The 23,301-nt window shown below is 38.9% G+C and overlaps 2 long non-coding RNA genes across 4 annotated transcripts; both read right to left on the bottom strand.

The window, feature by feature from the left end:
- Positions 1-6,895: 6,895 nt before the first annotated feature.
- Positions 6,896-7,357, bottom strand: LOC109168878. The gene is made up of 3 exons (XR_002052127.1): positions 7,316-7,357; positions 7,042-7,113; positions 6,896-6,928 (listed from the first exon to the last, which is right to left on the bottom strand). It is a non-coding gene; the product is annotated as an uncharacterized LOC109168878 (long non-coding RNA).
- Positions 7,358-7,954: 597 nt separating this feature from the next.
- Positions 7,955-15,234, bottom strand: LOC109168879. 3 transcript variants are annotated; one of them, XR_002052130.1, is made up of 4 exons: positions 15,015-15,234; positions 14,608-14,697; positions 8,664-8,750; positions 7,955-8,207 (listed from the first exon to the last, which is right to left on the bottom strand). It is a non-coding gene; the product is annotated as an uncharacterized LOC109168879 (long non-coding RNA). The 3 variants fall into 3 exon arrangements; XR_002052128.1 differs by lacking the exons at positions 7,955-8,207; positions 8,664-8,750 and adding exons at positions 13,660-13,849; positions 13,946-14,038; XR_002052129.1 differs by lacking the exons at positions 7,955-8,207; positions 8,664-8,750 and adding an exon at positions 13,660-13,849.
- Between the last annotated feature and the right edge of the window lie 8,067 nt (positions 15,235-23,301).

The raw sequence follows: 23,301 nt of genomic DNA, 5'->3' as shown, positions 1-23,301 counted from the left end.
GGTGTTTTGGCATGTGTTGCCGTTGGGTGAGTCTTTATCCTTGTGTGTGGTTAACCTTTGTGGTTGGGACGTGTTCCCGGTGTTATCCTTGTAAGTGGTGAGTCTTGTGTTGTCTTTTGATCTTGGCTTTTGACTTATATGTATTCCGTTTCGAAAATGGTTTTCATATTATATATCTACTTATTTATGATACTTAACGGTATTGGTGGGTTACCAGCATCTTTCGCTGACCGGGCGTCGCCCCGATGTTTATCTTTGTATCTTTCAGGTGATGCGTAGTCGAGCGCGATGTCTAGAGCCGGTAGCTTAGCACCTGTATCTTTAGACAGTGTTGTTGAGGCCTGTGTGCCAATGTCTTTAGATTGTTCTAGTTTGTTGTTTTTGGGATAGTGATACACTTGCAGATTGTCGCCGTAGCGTATGCCAAGTGTGGTATACGTGGCATAACACCCCGTGCTAGTGTTTTGTTGTTAATCTGCATGTGTTAAGACTTGTTTTTAGGTCTTGTTGTTTTGGGGGTGTTAAAGAAATAGCCTGTAGGATCACCGAGCCATTCCGCGACGAGAGTCAGTAACCGATTGCATTTCAAGAAAGAGAGTAGTGTGTTAAATTCCCTCACTACTAAAGGTATCACCAAAGAAAGCACAACAAGCCAAATTTCAGGGACGACATGAAGTCTTGCTGAGAATTTCATTTACTAAGGAAGAGATGAAATTCAATAAAGCGAGAAAGTCAACCCGAAGTTTCGTGATCCTTAAGAAACTTCAGAAAGAATCGAGAGTTGATACCTAAGGATTGGCTTTGCTAACCAACTAAGTCAAGACTTGAGTACTTTGGGGAAGAATGCACGGAATTCATCACGTGAATTCCTTCAAGAGTGGTAGAGATGGATAGGACTTTAGCTTGGGGAGAAAAGATCAACGAAAATCTTAGAGTTAAGCGGTGCCAAAACTAAAAAAAAAAAAAAAAGATCATCAGTTCTTCAGTACGCCGCAATCGAAGCTTCAAATCGGAATAATCGCTCGAAGTCGAGAATCCTTAACCATGTTCTAGCCAAATTCCTTTCCTTTCTTTGTCTATCGAATACCGCTTTGTTGAGAAACCCATTCTACCCTTTCAAACCTCATTATTGATTCCTTATTTCAAATGATTCCATACAAGGTGGCAACCTTATTTCCTAAGTTGCAACTTTGAAAACTTTGATCTTATTCTTAATTAACTTTGTCCTCGAGTTTGAAACCTAAATCCTTCACTCCCTTTATCCTTTTAAACCCAAATTCTCAAATATATGTATGTACCTATTCTTCCCCGTAGAATATTTTCCCTAGATGACTACCGTACTAGTCGTGACTCTTTATCCCCTAAATGATTCCTAAGCTTCGGAGACGAAGCTTCTTGAAGGGGGATGGTGTGATACCCCGTAAATATTTACATGAAGTATGAATATTTTCCAAATAGAGCTATTTATTTATGATTAATTATGTTGCTACAAATATATATATTTTTATATACATACAAGCTTAAATATGCTACCATGGGCTTTGGCTAATTATTTTATAAAGTATGATTTTTAAATGCCCAAATCAAGAGCCCAAATTATGTACATATTTTCTATATGCCCAATAGATATAATTTGGCCCAAAATGGTTTTATCCTTAGAATCCCTAAATTAGCTAAGCTCAATTATATACGTATCTTAGGGAAAAGGGTCAAATAGACCCTTAAACTATAGGCAAAAGAGCAATTAGGCCCTTCAACTTTGACAAGGTGCAATTAGGCCCTTCAACTTGTTATTTTGAGTCAAATAAACCCAATAGCAGGTTTTTCACCTGGAATAACCGGTCAAAAATTCCGGCGAAATTTCCGACCTTGTTTCTGGCGACAAAAAAAAAAAAAAAAAAAAAAAAAAAAAAAAAAAAAAACACAACTTGCCGGAGAACGGTTGTCTTCTCCGGTGGAGAAGGCGACCAGATCAGGTCGCCTTCTCCACTGGAGAGGGCGGCCAGATCTGGTCGTCCTCTCCACAGTCCTCTCCGGTGGAAAGGAGTGGAGAGGACGACCAGATCTGGCCGCCCTCTCCAGTGGAGAAGACGACCGGACTGGTCGTCCTCTCCACTGGAGAGGGCGGCCAGATCTGGTCGCCTTCTCCACTGGAGAGGACGACCGGACTGGTCGTCCTCTCCAATGGAGAAGGCGACCTGATCTGGTCGCCTTCTCCACCGGAGAAGACAACCGACGGTTGTCTTCTCCGGCAAGTTGTTTGTTTGTTTTTTTTTTTTTTTTTTTTGTCGCCGGAAATATCGCCGGAATTTTTTGACCGGTTATTCCAGGTGAAAAACCTGCTATTGGATTTATTTGACTCAAAATAACAAGTTGAAGGGCCTAATTGCACATTTTCAAAGTTGAAGGGCCTAATTGCTCTTTTGCCTATAGTTTAAGGGTCTATTTGACCCTTTTCCCCATATCTTATAATTATCATTGGACCCAAATAAAATACCCGAACCCAAATCTAACCTAGCCCAAATGATATTCCTACAATCGTTATGCTATCGACCTGTGTCCAGCATGCATGCTGGATACGGTAGTGGTGCCATTAATGACACCGTTCTCTTTCACTTTTAAAAAAAAAAAAAAAAATTCAGACCATTTTGTTATAAGAGTATATGTTCATAATTTTATCACTATATGTTCATAATTGTAAGTTCATAATGTCAGAGTTCTATGTTCATAATTGCATAATTGTACATTCATAATTGCATAACTGTATATTCATAATTCCGTAACTGTACATTCATAATTCAATAACTGTAAATTCATAATTTTCGAAACTCTATGTTCACAATTTTAGAGCTCTATGTTCATAATTTTATCACTATATGTTCATAATTGTAAGTTCATAATGTTAGAGCTCTGTGTTCATAATATCATAACTTACATTCATAATTCCATTACCAGGGCCGGATTTGGGGCTGTGCAAGCTGGGCTACCGCACAGGGCCCCCAGTTTTAGAGGGCCCCCAAATTTTAGAGGCCCAGTATAGTAGTATACCTAATATACCTCACAAATTAAAAAAAAAAATTCTGAGGAATAAACTGATCAGTTTTCTCCGTTAATTAAACAAAATTTTTTTTTTTTTTTACAATTAAACCGATCAGTTTTCTCCAACGTTAATTAAAATTTATGAAAGAATTAATTGAGTAATCAATAATGTTGTTTCCCGATGTTTCTTTGTCTTCTTTGCCGATTCATGATTGGCAGGGCCGTAGAGGATTGAGAGGAATAAGTTCAGAGATTCAGAGTTCAATTCATCTTAGTCTTCTACTCTTCTAGTCTTCTTCGACGTCCACACTTCTGCGTTTCCGGCAAAGGCTGCACACTCCACGAATTTCATCTTAGTCTTCTACTCTTCTTATTCTTCTAGTCTTCTTCGACAATTCTGCACGGATTCACGGAAATACGGAATCGGGAAGACTGGAAGCGGTGAAGTCTTCAATCTTAAACCTGGGCGTTTCCTCCTTATTTGCATCTTTGTTTTTAAATCATATATATCATTATTAGTTAATAGTTATCACGCCGGCAAGGCAATACGAACTCTGGACTCTGGACTTATTGGATTCTGCGCTTTTCTGGACTCTGGACTCTGGAGTTCTGGCTTCTTGCCTTCTTCCTTATGCGGTTCTGCCCCTTCTGGTCACTGACTCACTGGTAAGCAACTCAGCAATCATAATAAATTTATTCTGCGTTTTGTTTTAATCAATTTTTTTTTTGAAAAATTGTTTTAATCATTTTTTTTTTGAAAAATTGTTTTAATCAAATTTATTATGCATTTTGGCACTTTTTGCAAGTCTTGTTGTAGATATTATAGATTCTGTGGCGGTGTACTCGGTGTTGGCTTGTTACCGGGAGACGGGGAGAGGCGGGAGTGCTGCTGTGCTGGTCGGCGTGACGGCAGTAAGGCAGTAACCGACCAAGACAATAAACAAAAAATAAGGACTTTTCAATCAGGTTGTTTCAATCCTTTTTAACTTTAAATTTTTAATTTTTAATTTTATATGTTATATGTGTAATGTGATTGCTCCTTGCCTCTTTGTTAGAATATTGTTGTTTGATAACTTTGATTTCAATTGCTGAATCTGTGAATTGCATATTATGGCTCCCGGCATTAGGAAATATGAATCTGGTTATGAAAAACGTAAGAAACAAAAAAAAAATGAAGAGTTACAACAATTACAAAGAGGAGCATTAGATAAGTTTATAATTAAAACACCACAAATTTTTTCTGAAAATCCAAATGTTGGTGTTGATGTTGATAATGAAAACAATGTGGATAATCATGATACTAATGTTGAAAATGGTAACAATGTGCATATTAATATTGAAAATATTGATCAAGTAGAGAATGAAAAAATGAATAATTCACCCAACAATGATGATGATGCAGATGCTTTATATGAAACTAACAATTGTGATATTTTTGATCCAAGAAATTGGGATGGACTTGATTCGAAAATGATTGATTTATTAGTAATCAATGGTCCTAAGAGAGATAATTCTATTGTAAAAGGTCCTAAAGATAAGTTTTCTAGGCAATTTAATGCAAATTTGTATACTAGGGTCTTATCAAATGGCGAAAAATGTGATAGAGAATGGTTAGTTTACTCAAAAGAGCTTGATAGAGTTTTTTGTTTTTGTTGCAAAATCTTTAAAAATGGTATTGGTAGAGGTCAATTAACAAATGAAGGTTTCAATGATTGGGCTCATATTGGTGAAAGACTTAGAGAACATGAGACATGTATGGAGCATATTAAAAATATGACGACTTGGTATGATTTGCGTCAAAGGTTTAAGAAAAATCAAACCATTGACAAAGTTGCTCAAGGATTAATTAAAAAGGAGAAAGATCATTGGAAAAGAGTTTTGTTAAGAATTATTTCTTTTGTTAAGTTTCTTGGCAAACGTAATTTAGCCTTTCGGGGTACTAATGAAAAATTGTATCAAAATGGCAATGGAAATTTTTTAGGCTTAGTTGAGATGGTGGCCGAATTTGACCCTATTATCCAAGAACATGTTAGGCGTATTAAAAATGAAGAAATTTACTTTCATTATCTTGGTCATAGCATTCAAAATGAATTAATATCTTTGCTTGCTTCCTCGATGAAATCTGAAATATTAAAAAAAATAAAGCAAGCAAAATACTTTTCTGTAATACTTGATTGTACTCCTGATATTAGCCACAATGAACAAATGTCATTAATAATAAGATATGTTGATGTCTCTACACATCAAGTTAATATTGAGGAGTCTTTTTTAGGATTTTTGAATGTGAATGATTCAACTGGACTAGGTCTTTTTAGTACTTTGCAAAATGAATTGCATCTTCTTAATCTTAATATTTTTGATATACGTGGACAAGGTTATGATAATGGGTCAAATATGAAGGGTAAACATCAAGGTGTGCAAAAAAGACTTTTAGATGAAAATCCTAGAGCTTTTTATACTCCATGTGGTTGTCATAGTCTTAATTTAGTTTTATGTGATATGGCAAATGCTTGTAGTAAAGCAAAAGATTTTTTTGGAGTCATACAACGTATATATACAATTTTTGCAAAATCTACCAAGAGATGGGGTATTTTGAAAGATAATGTACATGGTTTAACTCTTAAGTCATTATCTTCCACTCGTTGGGAGAGTCGTGTTGAGAGTGTTCAAGCCATAAGATTTCAAATGGTAGAAATACGAGAGGCTTTACTCCAAGTTGCAGATGTTGATAGTGATTCCTTAGTAAGAAGTGAAGCTAAATCTCTAGCAACAAATGAACTTGGTGATTTTGAATTTTTGGTGGCTATAGTAATATGGTTTCATATATTGTATCGTATTAATTTTGTTAGCAAGTACTTGCAATCCAAAGACATGCTTATTGATGTTGCTTTCGAAAAAATTGAGGAATTGATTTCTTTTTTTGAGAAATATAGAGAAAGTGGTTTTAATGATGCCTTGGATTCTGCTAAGGAAATTGCTATTAAAATGGATATAGACCCCGTTTTTCCTAAGAGACGTGAAATCCGTAGAAAAAAACAATTCGATGAAAATTCAAATGCATCATTAGAAGTTTCATTATCTGCAGAAGATTCATTTAGAGTTAATTATTTTTTTTTCATTGTTGATCAAGCTGTTGTTTCTCTTAAAAGTAGGTTTGAGCAATTTCAAGAGTATGAGAAAATATTTGGTTTCTTGTTTAATTCTGACAGGTTAAGTTCTTTAGATGATATGAGTTTGAAGTCTTCCTGTAGTCGTCTTGAAAATTCTCTTAAGCATAATGGACATTCGGATATTAATGGAGATGAGTTGTATGTGGAGTTAAAACTAAGAAGAGAGTTGTATGTTAATGAAAAACTAGGACCCATTGAAATTTTGAAAGATTTGGAATTGTTTGATTGTTATCCTAATGCAGTTATTGCATACAGAATTTTATTAACTATTCCTGTTACTGTTGCATCTGCAGAAAGAAGTTTTTCCAAGTTGAAATTGTTGAAGTCCTACTTACGCTCTACAATGTCACAAGAACGGCTTAACGGATTAGCAATGATATCTATTGAAAATGATCTTTTGGATAAAGTAGATTATGAAGAGTTGATTGATGAATTTGCATCAAAGAATGCTAGAAGAACATCTGTTTTTAAATAAAAGATCTCTAATTTGCATTATGTTAGAATTTTATTTATAATAAATAAAGTTGTTTGAATTTTTCTTCTTTATATTGAAAATCATATATAAATAAAAATCATATATTTAACGATATTGATTTTAAATATTGCGCTTATACTTTTGATAGAGACCGTAGGGCCTCATTTATTTAGGAGCACAGGGCCACAAAAAACTAAAAAACGGCACTGGTCAACTCCTTTCCAATTTACCTTGCCAGTTCCATCTATAATCAAATATTAATGAATGAGTGCAAATTAAATTACATACACAAATGCATATACAAATTATATTTATTGGTTAAAATGTATTTTTTTTTTTAAAAAAAAAAACCCATACTTCGGAATATCCTGGTCCATGAGATTGAGAAACGGTAGGCATCAAAGTTCAGCTTCACCAGCAGATCAATATCTTTCTGTGTCCATACAATAATAATATTATTATCATAGAAGCTTAAGAACTGGCAGAATACTTTTGATAGGTCAAAGCAAACATAAAAATATTTGGCAGTTCAAAAATAAAAACTTGTTATCTGTAATACACCATCTTATGTTATGAAACAAGTAAGGAAATAAAAAATAAAACACATTGCAATCTAATCTGTCATAAGTACTTTGTAATGATGGTACTGATCCACAGCCACATCTCCCGTGGCATTATTAGGCTCAAGTCCTGTACAAAATCAAATCACATGCTTTAGTTTCATTGAAATAATTACTACAATCAGAAAGCAATAAATCACTGCTGGAAATTTCGCTATTTCCGTCCAACAGAAATTAGACGGAAAACGAGAGTTATTGGTCGGAAAACGGGTTTCCGTCCAACATTCTGACCAAAACGTGATCCCGGAAAATTGAACACCGGTAATACCGTCCAACATCAGATGTTGGACAGAAATTCCGTCCAACCGGTCAAAGTTGGATAGAAATTCCGGATGTTAACCCACCATTTTAGAATGGAAATTTTCGTCCAACTTTGACCCGTTGGACGGAAATACCGACTAACCGTTCGTCGGAAAACTCATACGCTTTAATATCCAAAATTCCTTCCAACGGTTGGTCGGAAATTGTGACCAACAGTTGGTAGAAAAATCTATATTTATATAAATTATTTTTATTATTTTGATCTTGCTATAATTTTGTTTTACTTGTTGTCAGTAAATTCTATATCATCAACAAATTAATGTACACAATCTAAATTCAAAATGAAAATTTATTTAAATATCAAAAATATTTACAACAAAAAGATAGTATTGTGTTCATAAACATTTAAGCAATGCATTATTGCCATACACAAAAGAAGTCATAAAAACATAAAATACTTAATCTTCATCAGGAGGGGCTTGTGTTTCATCATTTTGTTTTCTTCCCTCATTTGTTGAATTTCTACCATCAATGCTGCATTTGAAGATCATGCTCCATGATTTAAGAAAACATGAAAGTGGCAAACTATCATGGTATTCTCAACCTTTGTTAAACATGAAAGTGGCAAACTACCATGGTATCCTGGAATATAGAAAAAGGTGAAAATAAATAAATAAATTCATCAGACTGACATTATAATGGACTTGCAAAAGTGCGCAAAACACCATCTTAAGTAAAGCCTCTGAACTAACATTTGGAAACTGTATATGCATATTCAGAATTATAAGATAAAGTGAAGATTGAGCTCAAGTAAGAAATCAGATCAAGACAATGTCATTACTCATTAGAAAATACTCCTGTTCACAACAAAAGCAAAGCAGATATGAATGTGAAACAATGTAGATATGAATGCACCTGAATTTCACCCTATCACCTTAACATACACACATTAATGCAATGATTGTTCTTGTGGATACTGAGTAACAATACTATCTCCCTTAATTGCTCCTAAGGTTCATTCAGAAGATAAGCTTAGAGGAGATATGAAGCCAATAACTTGAATGTGACAAACTAAATTCAGAGTTATTATTAACTTACCTTTCTAAAATGTTCAAGAGCCTCTATGCTGACTTTACATAGACCTGTATACACAAACCAACAGGAAAAACTAGCAGAAATTGCAGTCTGCAAGAAAATTAGGAAAATTACCACAAGATTTCAAATACTGCTGACGGTAATAACGTTACCGGTAATAATAATATAATAATGCTATAAGAGAGTAACAATAGTTGTATTGCCTTTTGTCTCAATATAGAAAGTACAGTGTGTCATTGCTAGCTGAGGGGAGCCCCATTTATACTTAGAGTCCTAACGGTAACAACATGGGATATAAATGGGGAGCCTAGCCTTTAACTCTCTCTCTCATCAATGGGGACTTCAATGCTGGCTTCAATGGTAGTAAAGTGACACCAGTTGGAATTCCTGACCGTTGGAGTTCTGCCCGTTGGGTTCCCATGTGATGCTGAGTCAATGCCCATTTGTGATCCGGGTCGGGTGCCAGCCCTATTATCCTGTCACCAGTCCCCCCTACTCATGAGTCAACGGATGTGTTTGAGTTGACTTGGGAGTAAAGCTGAATCTATTTTGATCTTGTGTAGAATTCTCTTGATTTAGGATATTTTATTTGATCCTGTGTAGAATTCTGCTTAATTTAGGATATTTGGTTTTGTTTTCCAAATCCCTAACTTGCCTTCCAAATCCCTGATTTGTGCTTTCCCAATCCTTTCCTGCTTCACTTAACTTTTTTATCTCAAGCTCCTCTCTAATATAAACCCCTGTCTCTCTGAGCAATTTGAGAGCACTTCTTCAACAACTTTTTGCCACAGTTCTGTAAGTCGTCGCTGTCATTATTATTTTGCAATTTGTTTTACAACGTATTTATGTATGTATGAATATACTTGCTCCCATTTTTTTTTTCGGGGCCGAGGTGTGTGCCTCGGCCACTTGGCCGAGGCGTGTGCCTCGGCCTTTTTTTTTTTTTTTTTTGATCGGGGCTGAGGCGAGGCATGCGCCTCGGCCGCTTGGCCGAGGCGTGTGCCTCGGCCTCTTTTTCTTTTTTTTCTTTTTTTTTCTTTTTTTTTTTTTGACACGCTCTTTTCCTGACAGGCAGTTTTTGTACTCAAGTCATTGGTGCTTTCATTGAGAGCCTGAGTCCAATACTCAAGCAAGGTACAACACAACTCTTTCTCTTTCAACAGCAGGCTTGAAAGAATGGCGTCCCGCAGCTCCCACGGTTCTCGCAACGTGAACAATGGCAACGCCTCAGGTGACCTCCGTGACCTACTCACCAACAATCGCGGAGGGGACCTCCGAGAACATCTCAACAACGGGAGGCCCGGGGACCTTCAAGATCAACTCAACAATGGAGGAGACCTTCGAGACCAACTCAACAATGGAGGAGACCTCCGAGACCAACCCCACAATGGAGGGGCGAACCAAGTCATGAGCCTCCAAGCAACCATTCAGCAAGCAATGACGGCGGCACTAAACCTAGTGGCGGTGGGACTGCAAGGCCAAGTTCCCCCGCCGCGGCCTCGGGAAATAGAGGTAGAATCCCCACGGAGAGTGAATGCCCAGGACGCAACCCGTGCCGCGAGGGACGCAGGGCGTTGCACTAGGACTGGAGGCCCGGGAGAGAGCACCCAAAGAAGCGGACCGGCCGGACGGCAACCTAGGCCCTCCCGCTCTGCCTTAGAACGGTTGGGACACGGGACGCCCGCTCGGCAAAGGCCGGAATCGCGTGCCGAGGGGTCTTCCGCTAGAGGCCCTCGCCGACACGAGGAAAGAGAAGCTGAAAGATCGCCCACAGAAAGGAAGGGTGAGTCTCGTGGGCCGGCCCCACGCCGGCACGATGACGAGTCGGCCCCGCGTCGACACTTGGATGAGCGACGCTTCGATGAACCGGCCCCGCGTCGGTACTCGGCGGAGCGACGCGTCGATGAACCGGCTCCGCGTCGGCACTCGGCGGGCGAACGACGCGTTGGTGAGCGAGTTCCACACCGACACCTACAGGGACGAAACGTCGAGGAACCAGCTCCGCGTCAACACTCAGATGGACAGCGCGCCGATGAACTAGCCCCACACATGTAGGAGCGGCATCCGGCCCCGCGCCGGCACCCTGACGAGTCGGCCCTAGTCGAAAGGCTGCAAAGAAGGACCGAGGAGCTAGCAAGAAGGGTGGAGGCACGGGAGCAGTCCCCGGAACCTGAGGTACGAATGGCAGCACCATTCTCACCAAGTATCATGGACGTACCTCTGCCGAGGGACTTCAGGTTACCCGCCATCAAGGCGTACACGGGGGCCACGGACCCACGTGTCCACATGACTAGGTACAAGGCCGCTATGGTAATGATTGGGGCAGGGGACGCCATCATGTGCCGAGCATTTTTGTCCACCCTGGATGGAACGGCCCAAGATTGGTTCAACACCATCCCGGACGGGTCGATCCAAAACTTCGGAGAGTTGTCCAAAAGCTTCCTAACGTACTTCTCGGGTAGCATACAGCGTAAGAAACCGTTCTCTCACCTCTGTGTGGTAAAGCAAGATAGAGGCGAGAGCCTCAAAGACTTCCTGATCAAGTGGAAAAAGGAAGTCAATAATGTCTACGACTTCGACTCCAAGGCGGCGATCCCGATATTCATCCACGCCTTGAGATCGGGGTATTTTCACAAGCAGCTGAACGCCCACCACCCCCGTTCTTACGAAGATTTGATGAGGACGGCTAGCCGCTATGCCGATGCAGAGGACGTCGACAGGAAAAAGAAAGATGAGGAGGACGGCAGGAAAAACGGGAAACCTGGGAAAGCTGGTCCGTCCAGCCAAGCAATGCGTTCGAACCACCCGGCCGCAGGGAAAGGCCGGGACCATGAACGGCCTCGCCTGGTTCCCCTGCGTAACCTAACTCCTCTTACCCATCCCGTCAGCGTCATCCTAAAACAGGCTGAGGAGATGGGAATAGTCGAGTTCCCACCAGAGTGCATGAAGGTCTCCCCAAAAGGAGACCAAGCAAAGTACTGCAGGTTCCATAGGCAACCCGGGCACGACACGGATGAATGTAACGTGCTGAAGAGACAAGTAGAAGAACTCATCCAGCAGGGCTACTTCCGGCATTTCGTCAAGCGATCCAAGCAGCAGCAACAGCCGCAGCGCGATCCATCAAAAAATCCACCAAAAAATGTCTAGAGGAAAGAGGATGGCGCCGAGCCGTCCACCTCGAACGCCAAGAAAAGAGAACATGACCAAATATCTGAGCAGGATGATAGCGAAAAGGAAACCGAGGTGGCGCCCAGGCGACAAAAGAAGCACACCATACACTTTATCTATGGTGGACCTGCAGGGGGCGACACACCCACAGAGAGGAAGAAGTGGAGCAGACAGTTGTACGTGGGAGAAGTGGTAAGTCTTCCCAAAGGAAAGAAGCAGAGGCGGGAGGCCATCACTTTCTCTGACGAGGACCTCCCCGAGGGCCCCTTACCCCATCGCGATGCACTTGTGATCAAGATGGATATCAATGACACGATCGTACATCGCATCTTGGTCGACACGGGAAGCTCGGTTAATGTGATGTACTATGACGCTTTCACCAAGTTAGAGCTACCTAGAAGCCAGCTCAAAGAGGTACGAACTCCACTCTCTGGGTTTACTGGGGATTCGGTGGAAACAGAAGGGTCGGTGACCCTGCCCGTGGAAATAGGCACGAGCCCCAACATTCCAAAGCTGGACATGGAGTTCATCGTGGTAAGACTCACCTGCGCGCACAACATCATACTCGGGAGGCCGGCACTGGAAGACCTCAAGGCCATAGTATCAGTGGAACACTTGTGTATGAAGTTCCCCACTCCGAATGGAATAGGAGTCGTCAGAGGTGATCGACGGGCAGCCCGCAGTTGCTACGTGAAGGCATGCAAGAAGATTGGCAGTAAGGACCTACAGGTCCACACGATCGCGGAGAAAATTTTCAAAGAAGAAGAGGCCTGGCCCCGCGCCGAGCCCGTGTCAGAGACGGAAGATATAGTTCTGGATCCATCCAGACCAGACCGAGTGGTGAAGATCGGCACAGGCTTAAGCCCAGAGCTAAGGGCCCAGATAGTGGATGTAATCCGCCGTTCTCACACGGTGTTCGCATGGGGGCCAGAGGACATGCCGGGTATAGATCGAAGGATCATAACCCACAAGCTCGCAGTCGATCCCAGCGGGAAACCAGTGCATCAGCGAAAAAGGTATATGTCGGCAGAACGAAGAGAGTTCGTGAAAAAAGGAGGTGACCGCATTACTCAACGTAGGACACATCAAGGAGATTTACTACCCACAGTGGCTGAGCAACGTAGTCTTGGCTCCCAAAGGATCAACATGGAGGATGTGCGTGGACTACACGGACCTGAATAGGGCATGCCCCATGGACCGCTTTCCACTACCCAATATAGATCAATTGGTGGATGAGACGGCAGGATGTGAACTCATGAGCTTCATGGACGCCTTCCGTGGGTACCATCAGATATCCATGCATGAGGAGGACACAGAGAAGACCGCTTTCACCACTCCCGAGGGGATATTCTGCTACGTGGTCATGCCATTCGGACTGAAGAATGCCGTGGCCACATACACCCGTATGGTGGCAAAGCTGTTCAAGACAGTACTGGGACGAAACATGGAAGCATACGTGGACGACATGATCGTCAAAAGTCGTAAGGCCACCTCCCACGTCGAGGATCTCAATGAAAGCACCAATGACGGTAATAACGTTACCGGTAATAATAATATAATAATGCTATAAGAGAGTAACAATAGTTGTATTGCCTTTTGTCTCAGTATAGAAAGTACAGTGTGTCATTGATAGCTGAGGGGAGCCCCATTTATACTTAGAGTCCTAACGGTAACAACATGGGATATAAATGGGGAGCCTAGCCTTTCACTCTCTCTCATCAATGGGGACTTCAATGCTGGCTTCAATCGTAGTAAAGTGGCACCTGTTGGAATTCCTGACCGTTGGAGTTCTGCCCGTTGGGTTCCCATGTGATGCTGAGTCAATGCCCATTTGTGATCCGGGTCGGGTGCCAGCCCTATTATCCTGTCAACTGCATTTCAATTTTTTTTTATATAAAAAAACCTCCAATCTTTGATGGCCTAAAGAGACATGCAGCACAGTGGCACCACCGCGCCAGGGGTTTGAAATAGTAGTGATAGATGGCGGAAGTGGCAGCAGCAGGTGTTGATACACTTAAGAACTGCACAGAGGATTTGATACACAACATAAGGATTTGATACACTACATAGGAAAAATGCAGGTGAACTTCTCAGCAAGGTGAACTTCTTAAGTGCACCTCTGTGCAGTTCTTAAGTGCAGGTGAACTTCTCAGCAAATGTAAGGCAGAGGCAGAGGGGCAGCGGTCCGAGTTGACGCAAATACCGAGAAGCTAATAAAAGATCAAAGATTACACTTTAATGTATATCAACTATCAAGCTAATGTATACCGACTTTTTTGTCATGCACTTAAGAACTGCACAGAGGATTTGATACACTACATAGGGGAAATTAATTAGAACATTACGAACATTATCAATCTAAAATATGCTTAACTAAGATACTCTTTTAACAGCAGTGTACTCATAAATGAAATGAAATAACATTACGATCATCAAAGCAATATGAGAACATTTAGATGAGTTCTTTAAAATTAATTGGAACACTGTATTCAACAAAATGAACCTAAGAACTCAAATATAAACACAGGAAGCTAAGAACATTTAGATGTGTAAGAAGAAACTAAAAAACGTATAATGTATATCAACTATCAAGCTAATAAAAGATTAAAGAACCCACTTAGAGCTGGCTTACACACTCATAAACTGCAAGTGTGCAATATCCCAAAATCAAACAGATCTTCAAAAAAGTGACCAATAACATTTCAAACACAAAGCAACATGATTGTGTTGATTTTGCTAATTAACAAAACATTCAAAGAATGTAAGGAAGGAAGCATACCTGCCCAAGGTGAATGAGTAAAACCAGTATGTACTTCTTGTATGCTTCAACAACAATAGCATTTAAAGTGGACACAGGAGCTGTTACAACCTAAAGGACAAACATAATATGAACTTAAATTGATTTCACAAATTAAGACAAACAGTAAAAGGACAAAGTGTATAAAGAAAAGACATATAGGGCCTTCTCCCAGTCCTTTACTCCTGAATTAAATTTTATCAACTAAGAGCTGTGCAATAGAATTTGAATCACAAAAATAATTAACAATAAAAAAGTTGTATAATTTTGCAAAAGCTCCAAAGATTTAAGAAATTGCTTAGTAATTTAGAGCTTAATGAAATTAGGATTTTGGGATAAATGAAATTAGGAATTTAGAGATTAGGGTTTAGGATTTAGAGTAATAGAACCTGCGGACAGCGACGACGGAGACCCAGGTGTGGCGTGCGGTGCTGTTGGCGACGACCTCAGGCGACGAAGACAGAGTTGGTGGAGAAACGGTGGGAAACGGCGGCTTTTGGCGACGGATTTGGTGCGGGAACGGCATGTCTGAGCAGCAGGAAGAGGTGGGAGCAGAACTGAGTCTCGCCAAAGGCTTTAGCGTTTGAGCGAAATTTTGTGAAATCTCAATTTTCGACCACCAAAAGATTTCTAAAATATTGTAAGTATGAGTTGGGTGGAGACTTAAATATTCCAATTTCCGTCCAATAACAATGTTGGACGGTATTTAATAATACTTATTATTTTATATTTTACCGAGTCAGTTTGGTTTTCTGTCCAACGTGTAATCGTTGGTTAGAATTTTCGTGTAATATTTATTGTCGGTCGGAACTTCCGTCTAACACGTGAGAGTTGGACGGAAATTCCGTTCAACTTTCCGTCTACACCTATTTGCGATGAAAAGTTGTAATTTTTTGTAAATTACCGACCAACATTATTGTTGGACGGAAATGTTGGACGGAAATGTTGGACGGAAATAGCGAAATTTCCAGCAGTGAATTGTATTACTAAAACTATATCAGAGAACAAATTAAAAGAATATATTTATTACCAGGAGTTTTAATGAAAGTGTTCCAAATACTAGGTCCACGACCATACTTATGAATGTCAGTGGCACCTTCGACTTGGTAAGCCGAGATGGCTGTGCCGAAAACAAACCCTGCCGGAAAGCTCTTTCTGCTCAGCCCACCCTACAAAATCGTTGTATACTTGTAATTCTTGTTCTAGTCTGATTATGTTATTACAATTACACATATAACATATTGTATAGGAATCCTTGTGGTGGGGCGGTGGTGATATCGACTTCGGGTGATTTTGGCGGGTGGGAAGATGATTGTTTATGGACACCAAAATTACTTGCATGGTGCATTGGTTCCAAAGAAACAAGGAGAGTCGGACTCCTCTATACCGAATTCCTAAAAAAAAAAAAAGTATTTCGTGAACCACCCATTTGAACACTTTTGCAGAACACATTTGCAAAAAATCCGTGACTCTGGAGCAGCCTTAGAGCATCCACATCAATTGGGAAGAATGAGGGGATAATGTAAGAGTGATTAGGAAAGAGAATGTGGGAGGGGAGAGAAAAAAAGAAAAAAAAATAATAGAAAACTGATTTTAAAAACAAATAAAAATAAAAATAAAGCCTTTGTCAGGCGCGCTGACAGCGCTGTCAGCGCGCCTGACGCGCCACACGGGCGCGTGTAGTGCACGCGCCCGTGTGGCACTTGGCTGTGCGCAAACGCGCACAGCATCTGTGTTGTTATTTTTTTTTATTTTTTTTCTGACATTATTTTGTGTTTTGCAGGACAAATATCTCCTCAAATAACTCCACTCCACATTTGCTATTAACCCCACCCAACATAATTGTTATGACATTATCCCCATATTATCCACTAGTGTGGATGCTCTTAACTTTAGCAGCATTAAACCCACTTTTTCAGCCTTAACTTTTACCGCATACCCCAGTATTCAAACTTTCTCATTTACCAATACAACTTCTCATCTACCAATATTTACTTTTCTCTCTATAATTTATTTCATACTTCTTCCTAAACCCACACACACCCACATCTTCATCTTCAGAATATCTCTCTCTCCCTCCACATCTTCAGGCAAACAAAGGTAAATATTCCAAGTATTTTAAAATATAATAGAAGTGCATGCTATCATGAACAAATATTAGTTTCGGCTCAATGTCATGAATAATCTTTATCTTCATCTTCATATTCTAGGATACATCTCTTCAGATCTTCATATTCTAGGATACATCTCTTCAGATCTTCATCTTCAACACATTCTAACCAGGTAAGAACGAAAATATTTAATTTTTTTTTATAATGTTGAAGTAATAGATTTGTTATAAACATTTGGCTGGTAGAATAGATTTGTGATATATTATTTTTGTTTGGAAAAAATTAATTCGTAGTGTAGTATATTTGTGTATATTAGCATTCAAAAAATATTTGTGTATATTAGTGTAGTACATTTGAGAAAATTTACACGAAAAAAAGGGCAATTTATATCGTGCACTAGGACGCGTATTGCATTATGCGCCTTGATACAAAACGACGTTGTTTTAGATTTATTTATTTTTTTGAAATTTCGCTACCCGTGCTGGCGGTTAATTTTTTTTTTTTTTTAAATCTCAGGTTAAAAAATGTACATAATTTTATACTAGAATACACATAATTGTATACATGAATGTACATAATTGTATAACAAAATACACACATTTTTAAAAAAGATATTAAGCATAATCTATCATAATACATAATATACATAAATTTTTAACATAATACACATAAACTCTTAACATAATACACATAAATTTCATGTTTCGGATGTACATAATTGTATAAAAAAAAGTACATAATTGTATAAAAAAATGTACATAATTGTATAAACAAATACACATAATTGTATAAACAAATACACATAATCACGTCAACTCCCTACATAACTTACCAAAATGACATCGTTTTGGGATGCGCGGGGCGCACAGTGCTATGTGTGCCGCACCACGATTGAAAAAAACATCAAAGTCGGACTTCATAATTCCTACTTTAATGTTAAGTGCATAAACATCAAATTCAGACTTCGGTGAATCATAAACTAAATTACAAAAATGGTGTTTTTGGGATCAGTGGATACGAAAAATTCGTGCATGTGAAATTGGATACTGGAGAAGGAAATCCGACGTACTCCGACTTTCTGTGGAGTGGAATTCGGACACCAGTAGTCCGAATCTTCTTCTTCTTCTTCTTCTTTTTTTTTTTTTTTTTAACAATTTTGTTTGCGAAAATAAATGGAGTAAGGTAATAATAATAAATATGATTTAGCAATAATTAGGTTGTTTTGATTGAAAGTAAATAGCAATGATTATGAGTAATGATTTAAGAGTAATTACAAATTATATGAAAAATTTGGATAATTATAAATAGAAACAAAGTATTATTTTATTAATGATTCAAAGTTGGACAGTGCACGGAAGAATTGGTTGTCCTCCGAAAATCCTTACATTTTGTACTTCGATTTTTACCAAAGTCCATTTCATTTGGAAACCTACGTGTTCGCCGTTGGCCTCGTTGATTTCATGACCTAGCGGAAATTGGCGGAAGGCATGTAACTGAACTGGTCCACTGAGTTCTTTCGTCCACTGGGTAGAAGTTTCCGGCGTAACAGTTCATGTAGTTCTGTACGGGGAAAACTTCTGGCACTAATGGGGAAAATCCTTCCCCTCGGTAATTGCATGCTGCAATCGCATGTGCACATGGTATGCCGTTCAAGTTCCACAATCCGCAGTTACACGCAGTGGTGGATCCAGAAATATTCTTCAGTGGGGGAAAAATATTAAAACTAACAAGCGCGATATTTTAAAAAAAATGAAACACTTAGAAACCAAGTCATAAATATTGTTGACTAGAGATGAAAAATCAAAATACATCAAGATAAAAAAATATTTAAAATAAAATATAAAACATAATTAATTAGATAAAATAGTTTGAATGGAAAACACATTATAAATCACTCATCTAACTATTAATATTAAAAAAGAAAAAAGAGAAGAAATCACAATGTTACAAATAAAAAATCCAATTAGAATTATCACTATTAATATTAAAAAAATTCCAAAAACAAAAATTCATTCATCTCACTAATAATATTAAAAAATGATCTCACTAATAATATTAAAAAATGAAAGCTATTTAAAAATTGAAAAACCAAATTCAACACTGCAGGTTTCAAACTATGGACCATTATGTATTACACCAATAGTTTTGCCATCTAAACCAAAGCAACCTTTAGTTAATGTTTGGTATATATATATATATTATATATTGGGTGGGTGAGTGGAGGCAACAGCCCCCACTGCCCCATTGTGGCTCTGCCACTGGTTACACGTACGTTCCGTCTACTTAACTTGAAAATGATTTTGTTGGCTTAGAGAGATATAACCAATTAACCAGTACTTAGGGCAACACCATAGAGCCTGAGTGTGTCATTAAACTGTTGAATGTTTGCACCGCGTGCTTCATTGTTTCAAGCGACAAATCATCCGTAATCTTCGGCGTGAAATGCAGTCCGTGTTGCAGCATCCCATCTCCCGCAGTACGCCTGTCGGCAAACATAGTCCGTAACTTGTGAAAAGTCATTCGTACTATTGCCATGGCAGGTAACGTCCGACAACACTTAAGTGAGTTATTAAGTGACTCAGATGGATTGGTTGTCATGATGCCGTACCGGTGACCATCGTTGTGAGATAATGTCCACTTCTCTTCGTCAATGTCGGCAAGATAGGCGTATGCAGCCGGTCATTTAAGTTGGATGGTCTGCATGTGTTGAAGGAATTGATTCCATGTTACAGCAGTACCAGCTTCCCATATTAATTTCCTTAACCGCCTATTTCTGGTCACCTTCGTCAAGACATTGCTGCGAATGTGACGAAGGCAAAACCAGCGTTTCACACGACTGCCCTTCAATTCTTCCACGGAATTAAACGCCGCCTCTATTCCACCGTGTCTATCTGAAATGATGCACATTGAATTGTGATGTGGAAAGACATGTATGGCCAGAACTCGTAGAAATCAACTCCATCTGACATTATTTTTAGAGTTAACGATTGAATATGCTAGTGGATAGATTTCCTTGTTGGCAGCGTATCCGCAGGCTAGTAGGAGATGGTCTTTGTACTGGTTTTACAAGTGGTTACCGTTAACACAAATAACAGGGATGCAGTAGCGAAAGCCATCAATTGCAGGATTGAAAGCCCAGAATGCATACAAGAAATGCAGGTACCCTGTACTCTTTCTTCGGAAGGCCTGCACATCAATTCCACAATGGTTCCAGGGTTGGAGAGTTGCAACTTTCGGCAGAATTGGGGTAGCTCATTGTACGAGTGTTGGTAATTCCCGTACTGCATTTCAATGCATTTGTGTCTGGTGTACCATGTTTTCCTGTACGAAATGTCCACACCATATTATTGTCTCACATCGACTTGGATGTGCTTTATTTTGTATTGTGGATCCACAGTGATCTTCTGAAAGATTAAATCACATATTAATGAGCTGGTGCACAGTTTGTCCACGAGTCCCTGGTTGTATTAAACTGTGCACCCGTGGGGTTGAAAGAATTTCGTGACCTGCCATTTAGAAGATGCCCCATGCAATTTCTTTGCCGATAATGTCCACTGAAAAGATGGTGTTGACTTATAATGTGGACATTAGACCTTCCAATTTGCTCTTTTCTTGTGATTGGTGAAGTAGTCCCGCTTGTGATGCATATTGTAAGTTGCTACAGCTTTTTTAAGCATCGAAAAATTCAAAAAAAAAACCATTCTGACCGTAATAACATTTGTTGAGGGGTCATATGAAAGAATTTTGTCATCGTCCCTCTCAGTTAGGTGAATGTAGGTTTTGGCGATGGTAATGGAGAGTGGTAAGACGGGATAGCAGAATTTGGGATCTGTTGACCTCGACCTCAATTCATTTGAGCGGTTTGTTTCATTGAATCGAAGTCAAATGGAAGAGACTCCTCTATGTCTTCGGCGTCCCGTACTTGCTGAACTCTCGGGCGGTATAAACTCAAGTTCATAAGTTTCATCAGTTTCTGATGAACTTTCTACAATGGTTGACGAACTTTTCACCATTGTTGACGAAGATGGAAGTTCTTCTGGTGGATCGACATCGTTTATGCCGAATCTGTCATCGTAAATATCTTGTGTCTCTACCTACACGTGTAACTCTCCATGTGGCAATGTTTGTTGTATGAAGTATTCCCAGTCTTGTTGGCGCGCAATGTGTAGTGTATAGTGTGTGATACCCATTGTAGCATCCACTATCACTCTTTCGAGCAGATCAATATGATCTTCATTGTTGATTCCCATAGCTCGTCTGATCCTATACTTCATACGATTGATTCCAATATTTGACTGTATTGGAATAACTGCTTGAACATCAAGTGAGTAATCTATCTGTGGGGGCACCCCAAAAGTTTGTATTTTACCCACCCCAAAAAACTAACACATTTTTAGATATGGCTGCCATAATAAGAAATATTTGGATGAGAATAAAGAATTGGCTCTTTTTGTTCTGTATTTCGCAAAGTCTTTTGAAAGAAATGTATTGTAGATAGAAAAGTGGTGTGGTCCAATTATAGGGCTCGCGCAAGTTTATAGTAGTGTGGAGTGGGATTACAAAAATAAATGTAAAAAATAGTAAATATCTGGTTATACACGGACTAGTAATGTAATGAAAAGAACTATAAATTGGGAAGAATGAAAAGAAATAAAAATGAAATATAGCGTACCATTGTAATTGTTTTGAAGAAGCTGAAGAAGGTTTTGAACTGGTAGAGTGCTACACGCTAGGTTCTTATCTGCTACTTCAAATTGAAATGACAAAGGTGTAATCTTTCTCAGGCTATAAATAAGTAGGAAAAGATATTGGTACAGCTTTTGAAAAATAAAGTGGCCCGATAGGTCGAACAGAACTTTAGTTGTTTGATTCTTCAGATTGACATGACAGTTCTCTAATATTGATTCTTCATATTGGAATGACAATTTGTTCAAATAGTAGTTTGGTACAACTTTTGTTAAAAATATATTCTCTAATTCTTATTATTGGAATGACAATTCATTCAAATAGTTGTTTGGTACAACTTTTGTTAAAGAATATATTCTCTGATTCTTCAGATTGGAATGGTTATTCGTTTAAATAGTTGTTTGGTACAACTTTTGATAAAGAATATATTCTATTGTTTAGATTGGAATGACAATTCGGAGTAAAAAATTTCACAAAGCGGAATGCTATAAGTCGGACTACTTTTGTCCGATTCATACATGTTATTTTTTTTTTCTCATAAACTGCTATAAGTCGGACTACAATTGTCCGGCTTATACATTTGTGTTTTTTTTTTAACCCGGCACAGTATTTAATGACAGGCATCACATCGACAGGTTATATATATATATATATATATATATATATATATATATATATATATATAATTGTTCAAATAGTTGTTTGGTACCACTTTTTGTTAAAGAATATATTCTTTGATTCTTCAGATTGGAATGACTATTCGTTCAAATAGTTGTTTGGTGCAAAAGATAAAGAATATATTATCTTATTCTTCATATTGGAATGACAATTCTGACTAATTTTTCATAAAGGGGAATGCTATAAGTTGGACTACTATAAATACATACACAACCAGAAATAAGAAATTTAACAAACACTTTGAAACATTTTAATTACCAAAGTAGTCCGACTTATACATTAGTTGAAAAATTTAGTTTTTATACATTACCTTCTACGAAATGGAAATGTTGGCATCATACACTTCAAATGAGGTTAAGCTAACCAACGGAGTGGAGATCGTTACGTATTTTATTCATACAATACATAATCGAATGTATTGTATGTTCTCATTAATAAGAGAGCACGAACGAGCAAATTACATGTTTGTCGTTGCACAAACGTGGTTGATGTTAATGCATGTTTTAGGGTTTTCTATAACAATCCCAACCAGAATAATCACAAGACGTAGAGCCGAGCAATTATTGCAGAGTTTTATTGATGGTTCAGTATCTTATCAGTTCGAGAATGAGGAGTTCCGGTGTACGAGTTACTAATATTTATTTTAAATTCATTCTTTGTTTCGGGGTTTACATTTTGTTGTTAATAAATTGTTTGGTTTCAAACTCCAGTTCGTAGAATAACCCGCGCACTGGGAGGTCATCACAATCCGTCCGGCCGCACGATAAGTTGTTTTATTGTGAATCACATCACGCCATGGTCTTTTTAATTCCATACTGCATGTTTGACCACCTAGTTTAGCACGTCAACCGTACTGCTCTATTATTCCACAGACATTCGCACCCGTGTGGGAGTTGCATGTTGAAGCTATGTCATGTTATGAAGAATGCGAAGAATTTCTAAATGCACATGGAATTGAAGCGGATGACCACATAGTCCTGCGACACCTTGGTAACTTTCAATTTGAATTTTTTATTATAAGAAATAGGACTCAAGTTCAACTTCTATGTGCCCTAGGCGATGGGGACGAGCGTGACATAGATGCTGGAAGTGAATGGGGGGATTATAGCTGTACCCGCAAGGTCGAGCATCCATCTAAGTGTTTCCATTGAATCACTTATAGGATGCAGGACATTAATGCTTACTACGTTTGAGTTTTCCA

Source organism: Ipomoea nil, unplaced genomic scaffold, assembly GCF_001879475.1.
Source record: "Ipomoea nil cultivar Tokyo-kokei standard unplaced genomic scaffold, Asagao_1.1 scaffold3231, whole genome shotgun sequence".
NCBI lineage: Eukaryota > Viridiplantae > Streptophyta > Magnoliopsida > Solanales > Convolvulaceae > Ipomoea > Ipomoea nil.
Note: the sequence above shows the minus strand (reverse complement) of the source record. Positions and strands in the feature narration are given on the sequence as shown.